This window comes from Gymnoscopelus braueri, assembly GCF_963280865.1.
Source record: "Gymnoscopelus braueri genome assembly, chromosome: 13".
In the NCBI taxonomy this organism is placed as follows: domain Eukaryota; kingdom Metazoa; phylum Chordata; class Actinopteri; order Myctophiformes; family Myctophidae; genus Gymnoscopelus; species Gymnoscopelus braueri.
Window position 1 is genome coordinate 50,844,019 of NC_137615.1, and position 16,852 is coordinate 50,860,870.

The following is a 16,852-nucleotide window of genomic DNA, read 5'->3' on the forward strand; positions in this document are numbered from 1 at the left end:
TATCACTTGCAGCACCTTTTTAATGAATCCACTTGTAACTCAGAGAGTGTGCAAAGTTACATTTGAACACTCTGAGAGGAAACCCTGTAGGATTTGGACTGTGCGGGGTAAAGGCCAGCTCAGTGATTTTCCACACAACCTACCGCAGCTCAACAGTGCTACCTCTGAATGGGGGGAGGCCCCACGCCTGCTTTGAATGTATTCTTTACTGCAGACACAAACACACACACACACACACACACACACACACACACACACACACACACACACACACACACACACACACACACAACATCAATGGCTTTTAAAGCCATAGGACACTTTGGTGAGAGGGTTTGGATTGTAGTGTACTTGGCCGATGTAACTAGTCCAAGAGAAGTATATCGCTCCGTTGATTAGCTATGAATAATCCAAAAAGTAGCATCTCGATATATGTCGCTAATTGGAATAGTTACCTCATGACAAGGTTAAGTAAACAACCCAAGCCTCTACCTAAGTGCCCTAGTAGTTAATATTTCCCGGTGCTTCGTATATTTTGTAGTAGTTCCTGCCAAAAAGTAAAGGGAATTACACCATAGCATTACAGACAGACTAAATTTGTCTTTTTTTATTTCCTTTTATTTTATTCAAGTGGTAGAAATAATCTGAAATGCAGTCCTGGAAGGCCACGATTGTTCTGATCAAGTTTACAACGGTGATTAATTACTAAACAACCTTGAAAGTCTCATATTATCCCCAGGACTATCTTAAGATGAAAACCGCTTTTCACATACTACTCATGTATTTCAAAACAAAACAAACATCCTGTAAGCATAATTTAACAATGAAAAGACAAAAGTTTTGCTGTGTCACAAATGTCTTCGGATCGTGATAGAGGAAGACAGACAATTTTGGTTACCACGACAGAAATATAGGATGAAAAACATTCAATAGGTGGGCAAAGTATGCCAAAGGAAATTATTTCTGGCTTCAAAAGTAAAATTTGTATTCAAATTAAATTGATTATAAGATAAGTGACTGTCTCCAATCTATCCGCAGTTTTAGCTCTACCAGTAAGTGGAGATAAAGACATTTCTGTTTTATTAAGACATTTCTTCATTCAGAAATTTCATTCATTCTGTTTGCTGATTTGTTCTGAAGTAACATTAGGGCTGGGCAGTGGGCAATAACCACTTCAAATCATTATCATGATTATTTCAAGCTGTTGCCTCGATTACCATGAATGAACTATTCTTATTTCTGGAAATAGAGAGCAGATCTACAAGCTTGTGAGCTTGTAGATCGGCTATTTTGTGTACGCCACCATTGTATAACTAAGTATCACAGGGTTAAGTGGTTCATCAGACTAATCGAATTTGTCGATTTATAAACAATCGATTAGATTTTTTTGTGTGTGTCGATTTGTTGATATAAGAAAAAGCTGTAGAAAAAAATAGCGTTTCAATGATTTGGTTATAAGTCGGTTATTGGTTCTAAATATTGGTTTGGATACATTTTCAGTTAGAATTGCCCAGCCCTAACTCACATACAGTACAAGTGACACTTATTATTTGTGCTTATGGATCAAGGCTAATCTATACTTCGGTGCTTGACATGAGTAGCAGATCTACAAGCTTGTGCGTAGATCGGCTATTTCCGGCGAAGGCATTTCATCTAGAGCGAAAACAGGAGCGGGCCCAGTAGCCCCTAGCCCTTGGGAATCCAATAATTATGGGGTTAATAATTAAGTTGTTGATGGGGATAGTCCAGTGCTTCTCAAAAGTCATGTCAAAAACAGTGTCCATTCAGTGTTTATAAATTATTATTGTTTAATACCTGATCAAGCGTGCGAAAAGTCGCTCGGCAGAAAAAGAAAAAAACGGTCAACTTTCTCACGGAACCCTCGGAAATCCACAATGTTCTAATCCGCGGCTCTTTTTTTTCTTTTCTTTTTCTATAGACTTGTCTCAAGTATGTTTTTCCTCTGTTGAAATTTGTATTTATATGTTTAATAAAACACAGTATGATCTCTATCTTGTTTTGGGGCGAGTCTTTTTTTTTGCAGTTTCATCACCGTTGGGTTGGTTAACCGTAAACAGCCATCCACAGTTAACACCCATTTTACACACACACACACACACACACACACACACACACACGTTTGTATTACTATACTTGTGAGAACAAAAACATTTTTAGGAACTTTTATGAATGCCAGTAAAAAATAAATACAGTTTTAAGCCTAAAGCAAAAAAGTAGCAGATCTACAAGCGTTGTGAGCTTTCAGATTGGCTATTTTCTGTGCACACTGGCGCGTAACCATGTACAAATCAGGCATCACTCATTTCACTCATTTCTCTTGTAAGGACCAGGAGAATTTGACTTATTTCTCACATTCTACTAGACACGTGGGTTACATTTGGTCCTCACAAGTGTAGTAATACAAGTACTTCCACACACCCCTACGATAAGTCCTGTTTTCTGTGAATTAGTTGTGCTGTGTGTGTGTATTGTGGAAGGATGTGGGTAGTAGGTGGAACATTGCTGTTGAGCTGTTGTGAAACTGGTGTGTGACTTTGTGTCTTATCTAGTCCCACAAGTGACCAACTGACACTCTGTGACACTACTGTCACTGCATCCCATTAAGACCTGAGGCCCAGGAGGCCCATTCTACAAATGCCCCTCCAAATCGGTAGTTCTCACACTTTCAAGATGTTTCAAAAACTTAAGGTTTTGAGGTTATTTTACTTGACTGGAGTATTTCTAATTTTCAATACATTTACTTCTACTCCATTACTACTCTCAGAGGCAAATATTTTACTTTTTACTCCCCTACAATTATTTGAAAACTATATTTACTGGTTACTTTGTAGATTTTGGTTATTATTATTACAAAACATTCATTAACCACTTCAGCCCTACATAATACTTCGGCTATTTGAAAATAGCCGAACTACAAGCTAACAACGCGTCGCATCGCGACGTGTTGTGAGCTTGTAGATTGGCTACACAGTTTGAAAACGTTATATGGGACATTTCTGCACAATGAGTACTGTTACTTTTGAGTACATTCTGATACCAATACTTTTGTACTTTTACTCAAGTGACTTTTTTAATACCGTACTTGCTTGTAACAGAGTATTTCTACACTGCAGTATTGATATTTTTACTTATACATCGGCTATTTGAAAATAGCAGATCTACAAGCTCACAACGTGTCGCAATGCGACCCGTTGTGAGCTTGTAGATCTGCTATTTTCAAATGATCTCAAAAGAAAAAGTTAAATATTTGGAATAGTTTTGAAACCTTTTAACAACACCAATCTAGTATGGGGGGGTCCCTGGCACACAATATTTTCAGATGGGGGGTCCACGGACAAATAGACATTAATTTGGGGGGGTCCTTGACATGCAAATGTTTGAGAATTTGTTTAAAAACATTAGGAAACAGGCCCAAATAATCAGCTACACTTTAGAAACAAGCCCAAATAAGCAACTACACTTTAGAAACGAGCCCAAATAAGCAACTACACTTTAGAAACGAGCCCAAATAATCAACTACACTTTAGAAACAGGCCCAAATAAGCAACTACACTTTAGAAACAAGCCAAATAAGCAATTACACTTTAGAAACGAGCCAAATAAGCAACTACACTTTAGAAATAAGCCCAAATAAGCAACTACACTTTAGAAATAAGCCAAATAAGAAACTACACTTTAGAAACAAGCCAAATAAGAAACTACACTTTAGAAACAAGCCAAATAAGCAACTACACTTTAGAAACGAGCCAAATAAGCAACTACACTTTAGAAACAAGCCCAAATAAGCAACTACACTTTAGAAACAAGCCAAATAAGCAACTACACTTTAGAAACAAGCCAAATAAGCAACTACACTTTAGAAACGAGCCCAAATAAGCAACTACACTTTAGAAACAAGCCAAATAAGCAACTACACTTTAGAAACAAGCCCAAATAAACAAATACACTTTAGAAACAAGCCAAATAAGCAACTACACTTTAGAAACAAGCCAAATAAGCAACTACACTTTAGAAACGAGCCCAAATAATCAACTACACTTTAGAAACAAGCCCAAATAAGCAACTACACTTTAGAAACAAGCCCAAATAATCAACTACAATTTAGAAACAGGCCCAAATAAGCAACTACACTTTAGAAACGAGCCCAAATAATCAACTACACTTTAGAAACAAGCCCAAATAAACAGCTACACTTTAGAAACAAGCCCAAATAAACAACTACACTTTAGAAACAAGCCCAAATAAACAGCTACACTTGAGAAACAAGCCCAAATAAACAAATACACTTTAGAAACAAAAAGCAACCCACAAACTACCTTTACAAGCGACTTTACAGAAAAACAAGCTTATCATAATGTCTGCTTTTATAAGCATGTCTGCTTATAATAAGCAGACGTGGCAACAATGGAGAACGCTTGGTGAACAAGCATGTATTTATAGGTGACAGTGACAACATTCATTTGCAGAGGAATCAACTGTGCGTGTGAGGGGCTTTTAAAATCACACACACACACACACACACACACATACACACACACACACACACACACACACACACACACACACACACACACACACACACACACCCGATGGTGGAAATACTACTCACATTGTTTGCTTAAAGTGATATGTTTTTGGTTAAAACAAAAGTACTTAGTTACTTTCCACCACTGATAAAGTGTAAGCTGTGACAGTACTTCTAGGAAATAAGCAGGCTTTGTCACCTTCATGCATCCTGGCAGGGCACACACACACACACACACACACACACACACACACACACACACACACACACACACACACACACACACACAATCATTCTCTTTAAACCAGTGGTTCTCAAACTTGTGAAGGGCCCCTAAATGAGTGTGTGTGTGTGTGTGTGTGTGTGTGTGTGTGTGTGTGTGTGTGTGTGTGTGTGTGTGTGTGTGTGTGTGTGTGTGTGTGTGTGTGTGTGTGTGTGTGTGTGTGTGTGTGTGTGTGTGTGTGTGTGTGTGTGTGTGTGTGTGTGTGTGTGTGTGTGTGTGTATATATATATAGGGCCATGGGGGTCCCAGGACCCCACTTTGAGAACCCTGCATTAGACCACGGACCACCATAACTCTCGGAGTTACAACCACATAAGGGTCTATTTGGTTCCTAACTATCCATCATCATTTATCCACCTGGAACCCCCTCAAGGACCCCTGGGGGTCCCCGGACCCCACTTTGAGAACCGCTTTAAACAGTCCTAGCAGTATACCCTCTTTGGAGCATGGGTCTTACAGGTCACAGCATTAAAAGCATGCCTGACTGTGCTATGCTATGCTATGCTAGGATTCCCAGTGTTTATGCTATTCTAAATATGTTACATTTCCAGGCATGGCCGGGCTGCTTTGTTCAGCAGCAGACACATGGCCTGTGACTGACTGTCGACTGACTGTCGACTGACTGTGACATTTGAAGGGATTGGCATTTGGGAGGCTTCTTTTTGTTTTGTTTGTTTAACAGCCTGGCTTCTGAAGCTCATGAGAAAATGTACACTTGAATACATTAACCACTTAAACCCCATATGGGTAAAAATACCTCAAAATTGGACGTAAGTACAGTAGTTGAGTAAAGGTACTTTACACCACTGTTCATGTTTGGTTTATTCAAATACACAAAACCATATAATAGCTTTCTGAAGGCTTCAAAAGTCACACAGTTGGTTTCCACAGTTAATCCAAGGCTCCAAATTCCTTCCTTTTTTACTTCTGTCACAAACTGGAAACTGGGCTGCCTTCTTTCTGCTGTGGTTTATTCAAAAGCTCAGGATACACGTTTGATATTGTTTTAAAATTGCATTTGGTTTTAAAATAAAAAGCTCAATAAATACAAATGAAAAGGGGAAAAGAAAAGATTAGGGGACAAGGCTGACCCCTAGAGGGTGGCGCGGGACACTTCTGTAGTTCATTCAAAAAGTCATTTACATCATGTCTGAATTTGCACTTTGTTTTCAAATTAAAAGCTCAATAAATACAACGTTTACAAAATAAATGAAAAAAACGATTAGGGAACAATGGAGCCCCCTTGGAGTTGCGGTTCTCAAACGTTCATATCAAGGACCCCCAAATTGATACGGTATGTATTTGGCCGTGGGCCCCACCTGAAAGGATTTTGTGCCAGGGACCCTCAATCAAGATTTGTTAAAATGTCAAATCTTTCACATTTTAAAGATTTTTTGAAAATAGCAGCTGTACAAGCTCGTAAGATCAGCTATTTTTATTTACTTATTATATATTTTTTAATTGTATCCCACGATTTTGCAACCCCATTTTTTTCACACAGTGCCAATTGTCTAAGTAACCCTGGGCGCTACACTCCCTCTGCCAGCCTAGGGAGAGCCCAGAGCCGAGCTCATGCCTCCTTCAATGCATGAGAGCCAACTAGACTTCTTATCACCTGACGGGGGAGTTTCCCCGGTAGGACGTAGCGTGTGGAAGGAACTCGTTATTCCAACCAGTTCCTTTCCCCTCCATCAGGCGCCCTGGCTGACCAGGGGGAGGCAGTATAGAGACCAGGATTACTGCATGTTTTTTGTGAGGGAACCTACCCTAGGGGACCATTTTCATTTTCAAATAGACGATTTATATAGGGTTAAAGTGGTTAAAAGGATCTTGACTCCACATTAGCCAAATTTTCCTGGGGATCCCCTGGAGCCCACCTCAAGGACCCCTGGGGGTCCCCGAACCACACGTTGAAAAATCACTGGTCCACAAAAGAAAAAAATAGGCTCTATGCAGAGCAGCCATATTGTAAAGAAATTGGGCATCTTTTTCACTTCCTTCACCAATGATACTAATGAGGGCTCTGTTCCATTCTGGTCAAACAGAGTCAGGGTGCTGATATTGTGCATGTTGGCTCACTGGAAACACTCTGCTACACCAGTGGGTCTCAAAGTGTGGTCCAGGGACCCTCATGGTTCCTTGAGGGGGTTTCAAATGGCCTCTTACAGGTGTGTAACTCTGAGAGTGTACAAATGGAACCAAATTGACCCGTAAGGGGGTGTACACTTATTACAGGGTGTACACCAGGGGTGGGCAACTTTGATGATGGAGAGGGCCACTATATTTCCACACTCACTCCAGGGAGCCACATTGTACAGTATATACTGTCGGGCAGACACCTCTTATCTACGTATTTTAACTTTTTTCCTAAATTAATGCCATACTTTGCCATTCTATGTCACACAAAAGTAGCAAAAATAGCCGATCTACAAGCTCAAAACGCTTGTAGATCTGCTATTTGTGCTATTTTGAAATTGGAATCCTGATTTATTTTTGCTATTTTTGAATTGGAATCCTGAAAAGTTATATTTTATTTAATTTCAAATGCATATTTAGTTACATTTATGATAACTTTATGAACTTAAGTACAAATACATTGGACATAAAAAAACAATAGAATTTTAATACTAGTCATTAAGCTATACTAATGTAGTAATTGGGTCATGTTTGCATGTTTGGAATTGTAGCAGCTGAAATCAAAAATATATCAGTATTCAGATATTAACCTGTGGGCCACATTAAGTGAAGGTGGGGGTTAGTTGCCAGTTGCCCATGTATGGTGTACACTCTCAGAGTTATGGAGGTCCTTGAAATTAAGTTTTGAGAACCACTGTGCTACACTAAATGGAACGGAGCCTTTATTCGTACCATTGGTAACACCTGTGAAGGAAGTAAGGAAGGGGCCCAAAGTTTTTTTCCAATATGGCTGCTGTGCATGGAGCCTATTAGGGGACAATGCTAGAGTGTGGTGTGGGGTTGTTGGTCCCTGTCTCCAGGGCTGTCTGGCTGTGGGGGGGAGCGCCGCTGGGTCAACGAGCCTTGTGACAAACTGCCCAGAACGGACAGGGAGCCGTCCCCTACTGAAGCACTGGAACCTGGGGGACAAAGGGGGGGGGGGGGAGAGAGAGAGAGAGAGAGAGGCAAATATTGTACTTTTACTCCACTACAATTATTTGAAAACTTTAGTTACTAGTTACTTTGTAGATTTTGATTATTATTACAAAACATACTTTACCTTCTTCAGCCCTATATACATTTCAGCCATTTTTCATAATTTTTTTGAAAATAGCAGATCTACAAGCTCACAATGAGTCGCATCGTGACGCATTGTGAGCTTGGCTATTTTCAAAAGATTTTTATACATTTGACAAATTTGACATTCTGCATAATGATTCTGCATAATGAGTACTTTCTACTTTTGGTACTTTAAGTCCATTTTGATACCAATACTTTTGTAGTTTTACTCAAGTATATTTTTAATTCCGGACATTAACTATTTTTACTCTAACTATGTTTTACCAACAGGGTATTTCTACATTGCAGTATTGATACTTTTACTTAAGTAAAAAAAATTGAGTACTACACTACACTGCGTGCGTGTGTGCGTGCGTGCAAATGTGTGTGTGTGTGTGTGTGTGTGTGTGTGTGTGTGTGTGTGTGTGTGTGTGTGTGTGTGTGTGTGTGTGTGTAGGTGTGTGTGCGTAGGTGTGTGTGTGTGTAGGTGTAGGTGTAGGTGTAGGTGTGTGTGTGTGTGTGTGTGTGTGTGTGTGTGTGTGTGTGTGTGTGTGTGTGTGTGTGTGTGTGTGTGTGTGTGTGTGTGTGTGTGTGTGTGTGTGTGTGTGTGTGTGTGTGTGTGTGTGTGTGTGCGACTGACCAGGGCATCTGCTCTGGCTTCTGGCACTGTGGGGTCGGACGGGGGTTCCACTGCGTCCGGGGGGCTCTGGGAACCCCAAAGACTTCTGGGAGTTTGGACGGGTCAGTTTGTCTTTGCTCTTGATGCCTGCAGTCATCAAAAGAGAAAAAACAAAAGAAAAAACATCTCTCACACACACAATCAATTAGGGTGCGACAGTCAATAGAAATAATCGATTTAATAACGTAGTCGATTAAGAATTTATCCCTATTTTGGGCATGTCTTTATAGGTGAAAAGTTACAAAAACAATTGCGTTGCGACGCATTGTAAAAGCTTGTAGATCGGCTACTTCCACTATGTGTCGAAGGACAAAGTATATAGGGCTTTAAAGGAGTAGTTCACCCCCCAAAAAATCTTATTTTCTATCAATTACACTCCCCATGAAGCCTTTCGCAAAAAATAGCCAGATCAGCTATTTTCAGTACAGATATTTAATGTAGAGCTTAAACAGTGTTTTATCCTGAGGAGCAGGCGGGGTGGACGGAGAAGAGATTTATTTACATGTGAAGAAATGTAGAAATTGGCAGTTGAACGTCTTGAAGAATATTTCACAATGTCTAAAGAAGACAGAACAGACATGCAGGATGTGAGCTGTTGTTGTTTTTTTTGCAAAGATGTTACGTAACACATTGTGCAACAGTAAACGGAGCCCCCCCCCTCTCTCTCTCTCCCACTGTCTCTCTATCATTCATTCTGCTGTCAGTCCTTCCTACGCCATGTCATCCCCCTCCTCCATCCTCGCTCCTTTCCTGACCTAAAACACTGCTTTGACATGAAATAATAGTAATATATAATAATTTGTTCGATTAACTGTTGCGCCGAGTTTGAAGTCTGTCGTTCGGACGGTTCTCCAGTTACGTGAACTACAGATGCACGCGCACACGGACGGACAGAGATGTCTGTCTGCTTGTAGATTGGCTATTTTTTATCAAAGAGATTCGGTGTTGTAGAGGGAAATACTAGAGGATCTAGTACAGAACTCTGGGAGACTCCGGTCAACTAATGTAAGCATATCATCGCTGTCGGGGCAGAAACCTCTTATTATCCATTGTCTAACCTTTTGTGTTTTTTTGTAAATGAACGCCCTACTTGATCACACTACACAGCGTCACACAAAAACAGCAACAAAAAAAGCAGATCCACAAGCGGCTCTGCTACTTTTGCCGTTTTTGAATTTGAATCCTGAAAAATCACAGTTTTGGACGTAGTGAGGTTTCCAAACCGACAGAGGCGATATCCAGACACTGGGAGAGACTGCACACATACCGTCTCTGGGAGAGATGGTGGGCAGCCGGCCGTCCGTGGCTGCGGCGGCCCCCGTGTTCAGCCGACCCTTGTAGATATGTCCGTCCATGCCGAGGATGGCAACCTCCTCCCGCTAAAGCAACGACAACGGACAACAACAAGTTCAATCCTAGCAAGGGGAACAATCAAGACCTTTTTTCTTTTACATTTCAAAAAAGGCTTTAGAACTACTGATCATTTGTAGAATCGGCCTCAGGTCTTAATGGGTTTATATTCAATTTAGACAACATATCTTTCTTTGAGAACCACTGTTGTTGTATTGCATAGTTACAAGTTCCTCCTACCAGCTGAGAGGGAGACATGGGCTGAGTGTCCGCCTCGGCCTGTAGGACGTAAATTGTTGATAGTTAGGAACAAAATGGAGCTGATAATATAGCAATATAATAATATAGTTCACACGCCTTTGTGGTATTTTTCACTGTATATTTGCATACACAGTGAAATGAGGTATCTGCATTTAACCTAAGAAACCTAAGTAACAGGAGCAGTGGGCGCTACGGAGGCAGCGACCTAAGGGAGCAGTTAGGGGTTACGTGTCTTGCTCATGGACACTTCGACACACTGCTGAGTCCTGGAATCGAACCTTTGGCTTCCGAAGCGGGCTCTGTAACCATTCAGCTATGGCCGCTATGGCCTGACGTTTTACATATCTATAACTCTGAGAGTGTACAAATGGAACCATATAGACCCATAACGGGTCACGTGGGCACGCTGCGACGCGGTGTGAGCTTGTAGATCGTCTATTTTCAGCATGCAACCAACCAAGTGTAAAATCAGCCATTACGACACCATCAAGGCACCGCCAAAATACATTTTAGTCCACTAAATCAACTGTAGATTTAGTCGACTATAATCTTATGATATTTAATCGACTAAAATTAGACTAACTGTAAAACATTTCAGGTGACTAAAATATGACTAAAACTAAATGGAATTTGATTCAAAACACTATGACTAAAACTGAATCAAAATTTGCTATCAAAATCAACACTAGACAAACGGACTCGTTTTCGGGGCTACTCAGACCTTCCATGCCGATGAAGGCCCGAGTAGGGCCCCGAAAACGTTTGTCATCATAAGCTGCTCTCCTACCAGCTGCGAGGAGGGGGGCTGCGGGGGCTGCGGGGGCTGCGGGGGCTGCGGCGCCTCCACCTGGGCCTGCAGGACGTGCGTGATATGTTGCAGCCGGGTGGTGTAGCGCTGGTGGGGGTGGGTGAGCGTGTGGCTGCCCCCACAGCTGCGGGACACCGTCAGGTACCGGTAGTCTGACATCTCTGGGATGCGCTCGCTGTATATAGTCCGGCGAACAGTGGTGGAAAAAAGTACACAAATGTTTTACTTGAGTAAATGTATCAATACTGCAATGTAGAAGTACTCTGTTACAAGTAAAAGTCCGGAATTCAAAATTGACTTGAGTAAAAGTACAAAAGTATTCGCATCAAAATGTACTTAAAGTACCCCAAAAGTAAAAGTACTAAAATGTGTGAAAATAGCAGATCTACAAGCTCGCGTCGCATCGGCTATTTTCAAACATTTTAGGTTTAAAATGGGGCTAAAGTGGTTAATGTATGTTTTATAATGTAATAAATTATATCTGCAAAGTAACTAGAAACTAAAGTTTTCAAATAATTATAGTGGAGTAAAAGTACAATATTTGCCTCTGAGATGTACTCTGAGAGTAGAAGTAAAAGTATAGACAATTGGGAATACTCCAGTAAAGTAAAAGTAACTCAAAAGTGTACTTAAGTACAGTACTTGTGTAAACATACTTAGTTACTTTACACCACTGCTATTACAGTGCTGATTAACACTTATTTTAACAAAAGAAAATCACTTACTGCACCTATACTTAAGTAAAATAAAGTTTAAACTATGCATTCTATAAGAACATCTATACATTTGGTGACGTCCTTTTGATTGTGATTCAGTGACCATAAAATATACTAAAAGGTTAAGATTTTTCAAGCGCCTTGAACGTCCGATTCTATAACGCTGGCACCACCTGCTGGCGAAGAGCAGAAACAACACGTACTACAGGTACTGTAGGCGCTGGACAGGATAAACCATACACGGGCTACTTCAGTCTATATTAGCAGTATATTATTATTGACTAGTATTAAAATATAAGAATGTAAATAGTTTTTTTCATGTCCAATGTATTTGTATTTAAGTTCATAAAGTTAACATAAGTATCACTAAATGCATTTGAAATTAAATTTTAAGGATTCCAATTCAAAAATAGCACAAAAAAAATCTGGATTCCAATTCAAAAGTAGCAAAAATAGCCGATCTACAAGCTCAAAACGCGTCGCAGTGCGACGAGTTTTGAGCTTGTAGATCGGCTATTTTTGCTACTTTTGTGTGACATACTAGAATGGCCCGACAGTATTATGCAATGTGGCCCTCTGGAGTGAGTGTGGAAATATAGTGGCCCTCTCCATCATCAAAGTTGCATCACCCCTGGGACAAACGGTAGAAAAGGTCGGATGTGTTGCTCTCACCTTGTCAGCTGCTGGTGGTGAACATGCTCCAGGTCGTACACACTGTAGGGCCTGCTGGACTTATGAGAGGGCAGGCCAGGTGCAGAGGGGATGGACACCAAATGACTTGATTCCCCCAAGGAAGAAAGAAAGAAAGAAAGAAAGAAAGAAATTTCAGCAAGGGAGCAGCAAGTAAGCAGACATTTCCATCATTATTATGTGAATAATATGCCTAATTTATGCTCTCTGTCGACAGTATCATACACTGAAAATAGTGCATGTTGCGCATGCAACGCGTTGTGAGCTTGTAGATTGCCTATTCTCAGTGTATAGTGTACAGTCTCACAAAGTATAAATCATTAATTTCATCTGTTGTGGGAAACGTTTTCTCTGATACCGGGTTATGTTCAAATGTTGTATTAAATCTCGTTTTTAGAATGAAATCATTGTGCCACACACAAAAGTGGAGAATCCCATGGTTCCCAAGAATGCAAAAAAAATCCAATGCAAAACAGATGAGGAGGGAGACCACTGTATATAATGCAAACAAAAAAGAGTTTTTAATGCCTTCAATTACGTATTTATTTACAATGTTTGTCCAAGCATGTCAACTTTAAAAAAAAACACGCAGACTACTTGGCAACACATTTGGAGTAACAACTCTCCCTCGCATTAGAATGAAATCGTTAACATTGTGTGAGGAACAGGTCATGTATTAGTGGATTAGTGACTCTTTTCTTTACATTAGAATGAAATCCTTAACATTATATCGTCTCTGTCGGGTGGAAACCTCATATGTCACTCCAAAACAGTTACTTTTCAGGATTCAAATTCACAAACAGCAAAAGTAGCAGATCTACAAGCGCGCCGCGTTTCGAGCTTGTGGATCTGCTGCTTTTGATGCTTTTGTGTGACGCTGTAGTGTGATCAAGTAGGGCGTTAATTTACGAAAAAGACACAAAAGCTTAGAATATGGAGATAAGAGGTTTCTGCCCCGACAGCAACGATGTGATGAATAGGTCTAGGTGTATTAGTGGATTGACTCACGGTCCCGGGACGTGCATGTGGATGGGACGGTCACAGGAGATGCAGTGGAACCTGGCCACCAGCTGTCTACCACACAACAACAACAGCAACAACAACAACAACAACTTAGTCATTTTTACCCTCAGTGAACGAGCTCTGCAATCTATTGATGTGCTGCTCATTTAGTTGATATGCTCATGGTTTATGTTTCACCCATCAACCCCTGACCATGCAGTTTTGATTGATTGATTGAATACTTTAATAACACATTTGTTAACAGAACAGGTATTACAGTCAAAGTTTCCATTGTGGTCCATTATACTCAATTCATCAGTAATACGTATACTAGAGGTTCGGGCCTCTACGCGGCCCTCACGTCTAGAGTTCGGGCCCTCACACCTACGTTGTCAGTCCTTGTCCCTTTTATGGGCATACATGGAGATCCCTGATGTCATTAGTATATGGCCATATATGGACCTGGCCCCATTTGTGCCCATATATGGAGCTGAGTGATTTGTTTGTGACTGATGCCATGATGACACATTGAGGTCAGACAACACACTCCATATTTGGGCGGAGCTGCTTTGGGAACTCCTTAGTATTATGGCTATGGCTGAGTCATGGTGGCATGAGTGCGATGGCGTGGTCCAACCGCCCCCCTGTCCTCCCTTGGCCAATTTTAATATAGGATTAGTGTATTTTATTATTAGTAGTAACTTTTATTGGAATAATAATTGCCAGACCCAGAGGGTCGGCCTAGATGAGGCTCTGCCCCCTTTCGTCCATACATGGGCGAAAAAGACCGGCTGTATAAAAGGGACCCTTTCTTCTCCATACATGGGCATAAAAGGGACACAGGCTGACACGTCATACGAAGTCCGTCATACGAAGTCCTTATAAAGTACTAGGAATTTATTCTGGGTCTGGCAGAACCAGGTCTCCTGGTCTTGTTATAAATAACAAATGAGAATCTAGAATAATAAAACGTTTAACATATTAATAATATAAACTTTAGGTTTCATCAACTGTCATTGACATTTTCATATTCTTCTTTAAGTTAACATTAACAACGATTTTTTCCCATTCCAAGTGGCTATGACTGCCTTCCAAAGTTTGCGGGCCCTGGGTAGACAACCCGGCCTGGTGGATATTGGCGGAGATCTGCGCTGAGGAGGAGCGCACCGCTCTAGTTAAGGCAATCAATTCTACATGGTTCTTCAGCCCTTCAGAAATACATCGCAGGCAATGCACTTGAGCTCAAATATGATCACTTGAGCTCAAATATGATCACTTGAGCTCAAATATGATCGGTGCTAACTATGATCGGTGCTTTAAATAGCAGATCTACAAGCTCACAATGCGTCGCATCACGACGCGTTGTGAGCTTGTAGATCTGCTATTTTCAAACATTTTAGTACTTTTACTTCTGGTACTTTAAGTACATTTTGATACCAATACTTTTGTACGTTTACTCAACTAACTTTTGAATTCTGGACTTTTTTCAAACAGATTAGAATTGACTTTGCACATTTTGACTACATGTGGGTCAGAACGTGGGTTACCTCCTGATCCCAGCAGCGTCTTGGTGCTGCGGTGTGGGCTGAGCCTGCAGGCTCTTCAGGATGCTCTTCCATCGACCCTCCAGCTCTGTCTTCACAGAATCCAGCTCGATCCGGTTCAGCTACCACAACATGAGCCAACATTTAACCCTCGTCCACTGATCAGTGTTTAGTCACATGAACCATAGCGTCCCTATTCTGGGCGTGTCATACGAGACAAACGATTGTGGAAAATAGCCAAACATTCCACGAAAATAGAAGATTTACGCGCTCACAACTAGTCGCGTTTTGAGCTTGTAGATCGGCTTTTTGGCGGCTATTTCACATACAACAAAGTATGCAGGGGTTTGAAGTGGTTAAGGAACAATTCTTTGGATGGTACATCGAGTCATGGGGCCGGCTTTCATCTTAAAAGATCATTTCAAACACCTACTGTAAACGCCAAGGCATCACGACTTCAAGGTTCAAGGGTTTGGGCTCTTGACGGTAGGCCTACAAGCTTGTTTCTCAAGCTTATTTGTCTTTACTTTGACTATAGATCGTTCATATATGTCAGTGGTTCTCAACCAGGGGTCCGGGGACCACCAGTGGTCCTTGAGGGGGTTCCAGGTGGTCCCCAGCTGGAATCCCCGTAAAATGAAACCCCCGTAAAATGAAACCAATTGGACCCTTACGGGTCCATTTGGTTTCATTTTACGCTCTCAAGAGTTAAATTATTGTTAAACATCTGCATTACTAGCCATAAAAATATTCACTTATGAGGGTCCCTGGCATGTCTTTTCAAATAGGGGTCCGCGGGCTGTGTGTGTGTGTGTGTGTGTGTGTGTGTGTGTGTGTGTGTGTGTGTGTGTGTGTGTGTGTGTGTGTGTGTGTGTGTGTGTGTGTGTGTGTGTGTGTGTGTGTGTGTGTGTGTGTGTGTGTGTGTGTGTGTGTGTGTATGTGTGTTTACTTTGTGCTCCATCTCGGAGGAGAGCCTGTGGATGACTGTGTGCCAGTCGTGTTCCTGGTCGGTCACCTTGGACAGCAGCTCATGGAACATGGTGTTGAGCTGCTCTGTCTCTGAGTCAAACTGCACCTGACTCACCTTGCTGTCCAGGACTGTTTTCTGCAGAGAGAGAGAGAGAGACAGAGAGCGAGAGAGAGAGAGAGAGAGGGGGACAGGGGGAGAGAGGGGGAGAGGGGGAGAGGGGGAGAGACAGAGATAAGAGGGACATAGATAAGAGGGACAGACAGACAGACAGACAGACAGACAGACAGACAGACAGACAGAGAAAGGGATAGACAGAGATAGAGCATATTCATGTCAAGGACCCCCAAATTGATGTATTTATTTAGCTGCAGACCTCCATTTGAGAAGATGTTTTTGCCAGGGACCCCCAATGAGAGAAGATTTTTGTTGTTAAAGGGATACTTCACTTTAGGGCCGGGGACACATTTAAAAAAAATATTAAAAATAAATGAAAAAAGTTATGGAAAATTCATGGCCCCCTCACGCATTAGAGTGTCCTACTAATGCGTGAGGGGGCCATGAATTTTCCATAACTTTTTTCATTTATTTTTAATATTTTTTTTAAATGTGTCCCCGGCCCGAGAGTGAAGTATCCCTTTAAGGTGTTTTTCAATGATTCCACATTTTTCAAGATTAAAATAAAATAAATAATCAAAAATACAACACACAGATCTGCTATTTTGGAACATCCATGAATGATAAAACATGGTTAAGGTGGCTAGACTGATGC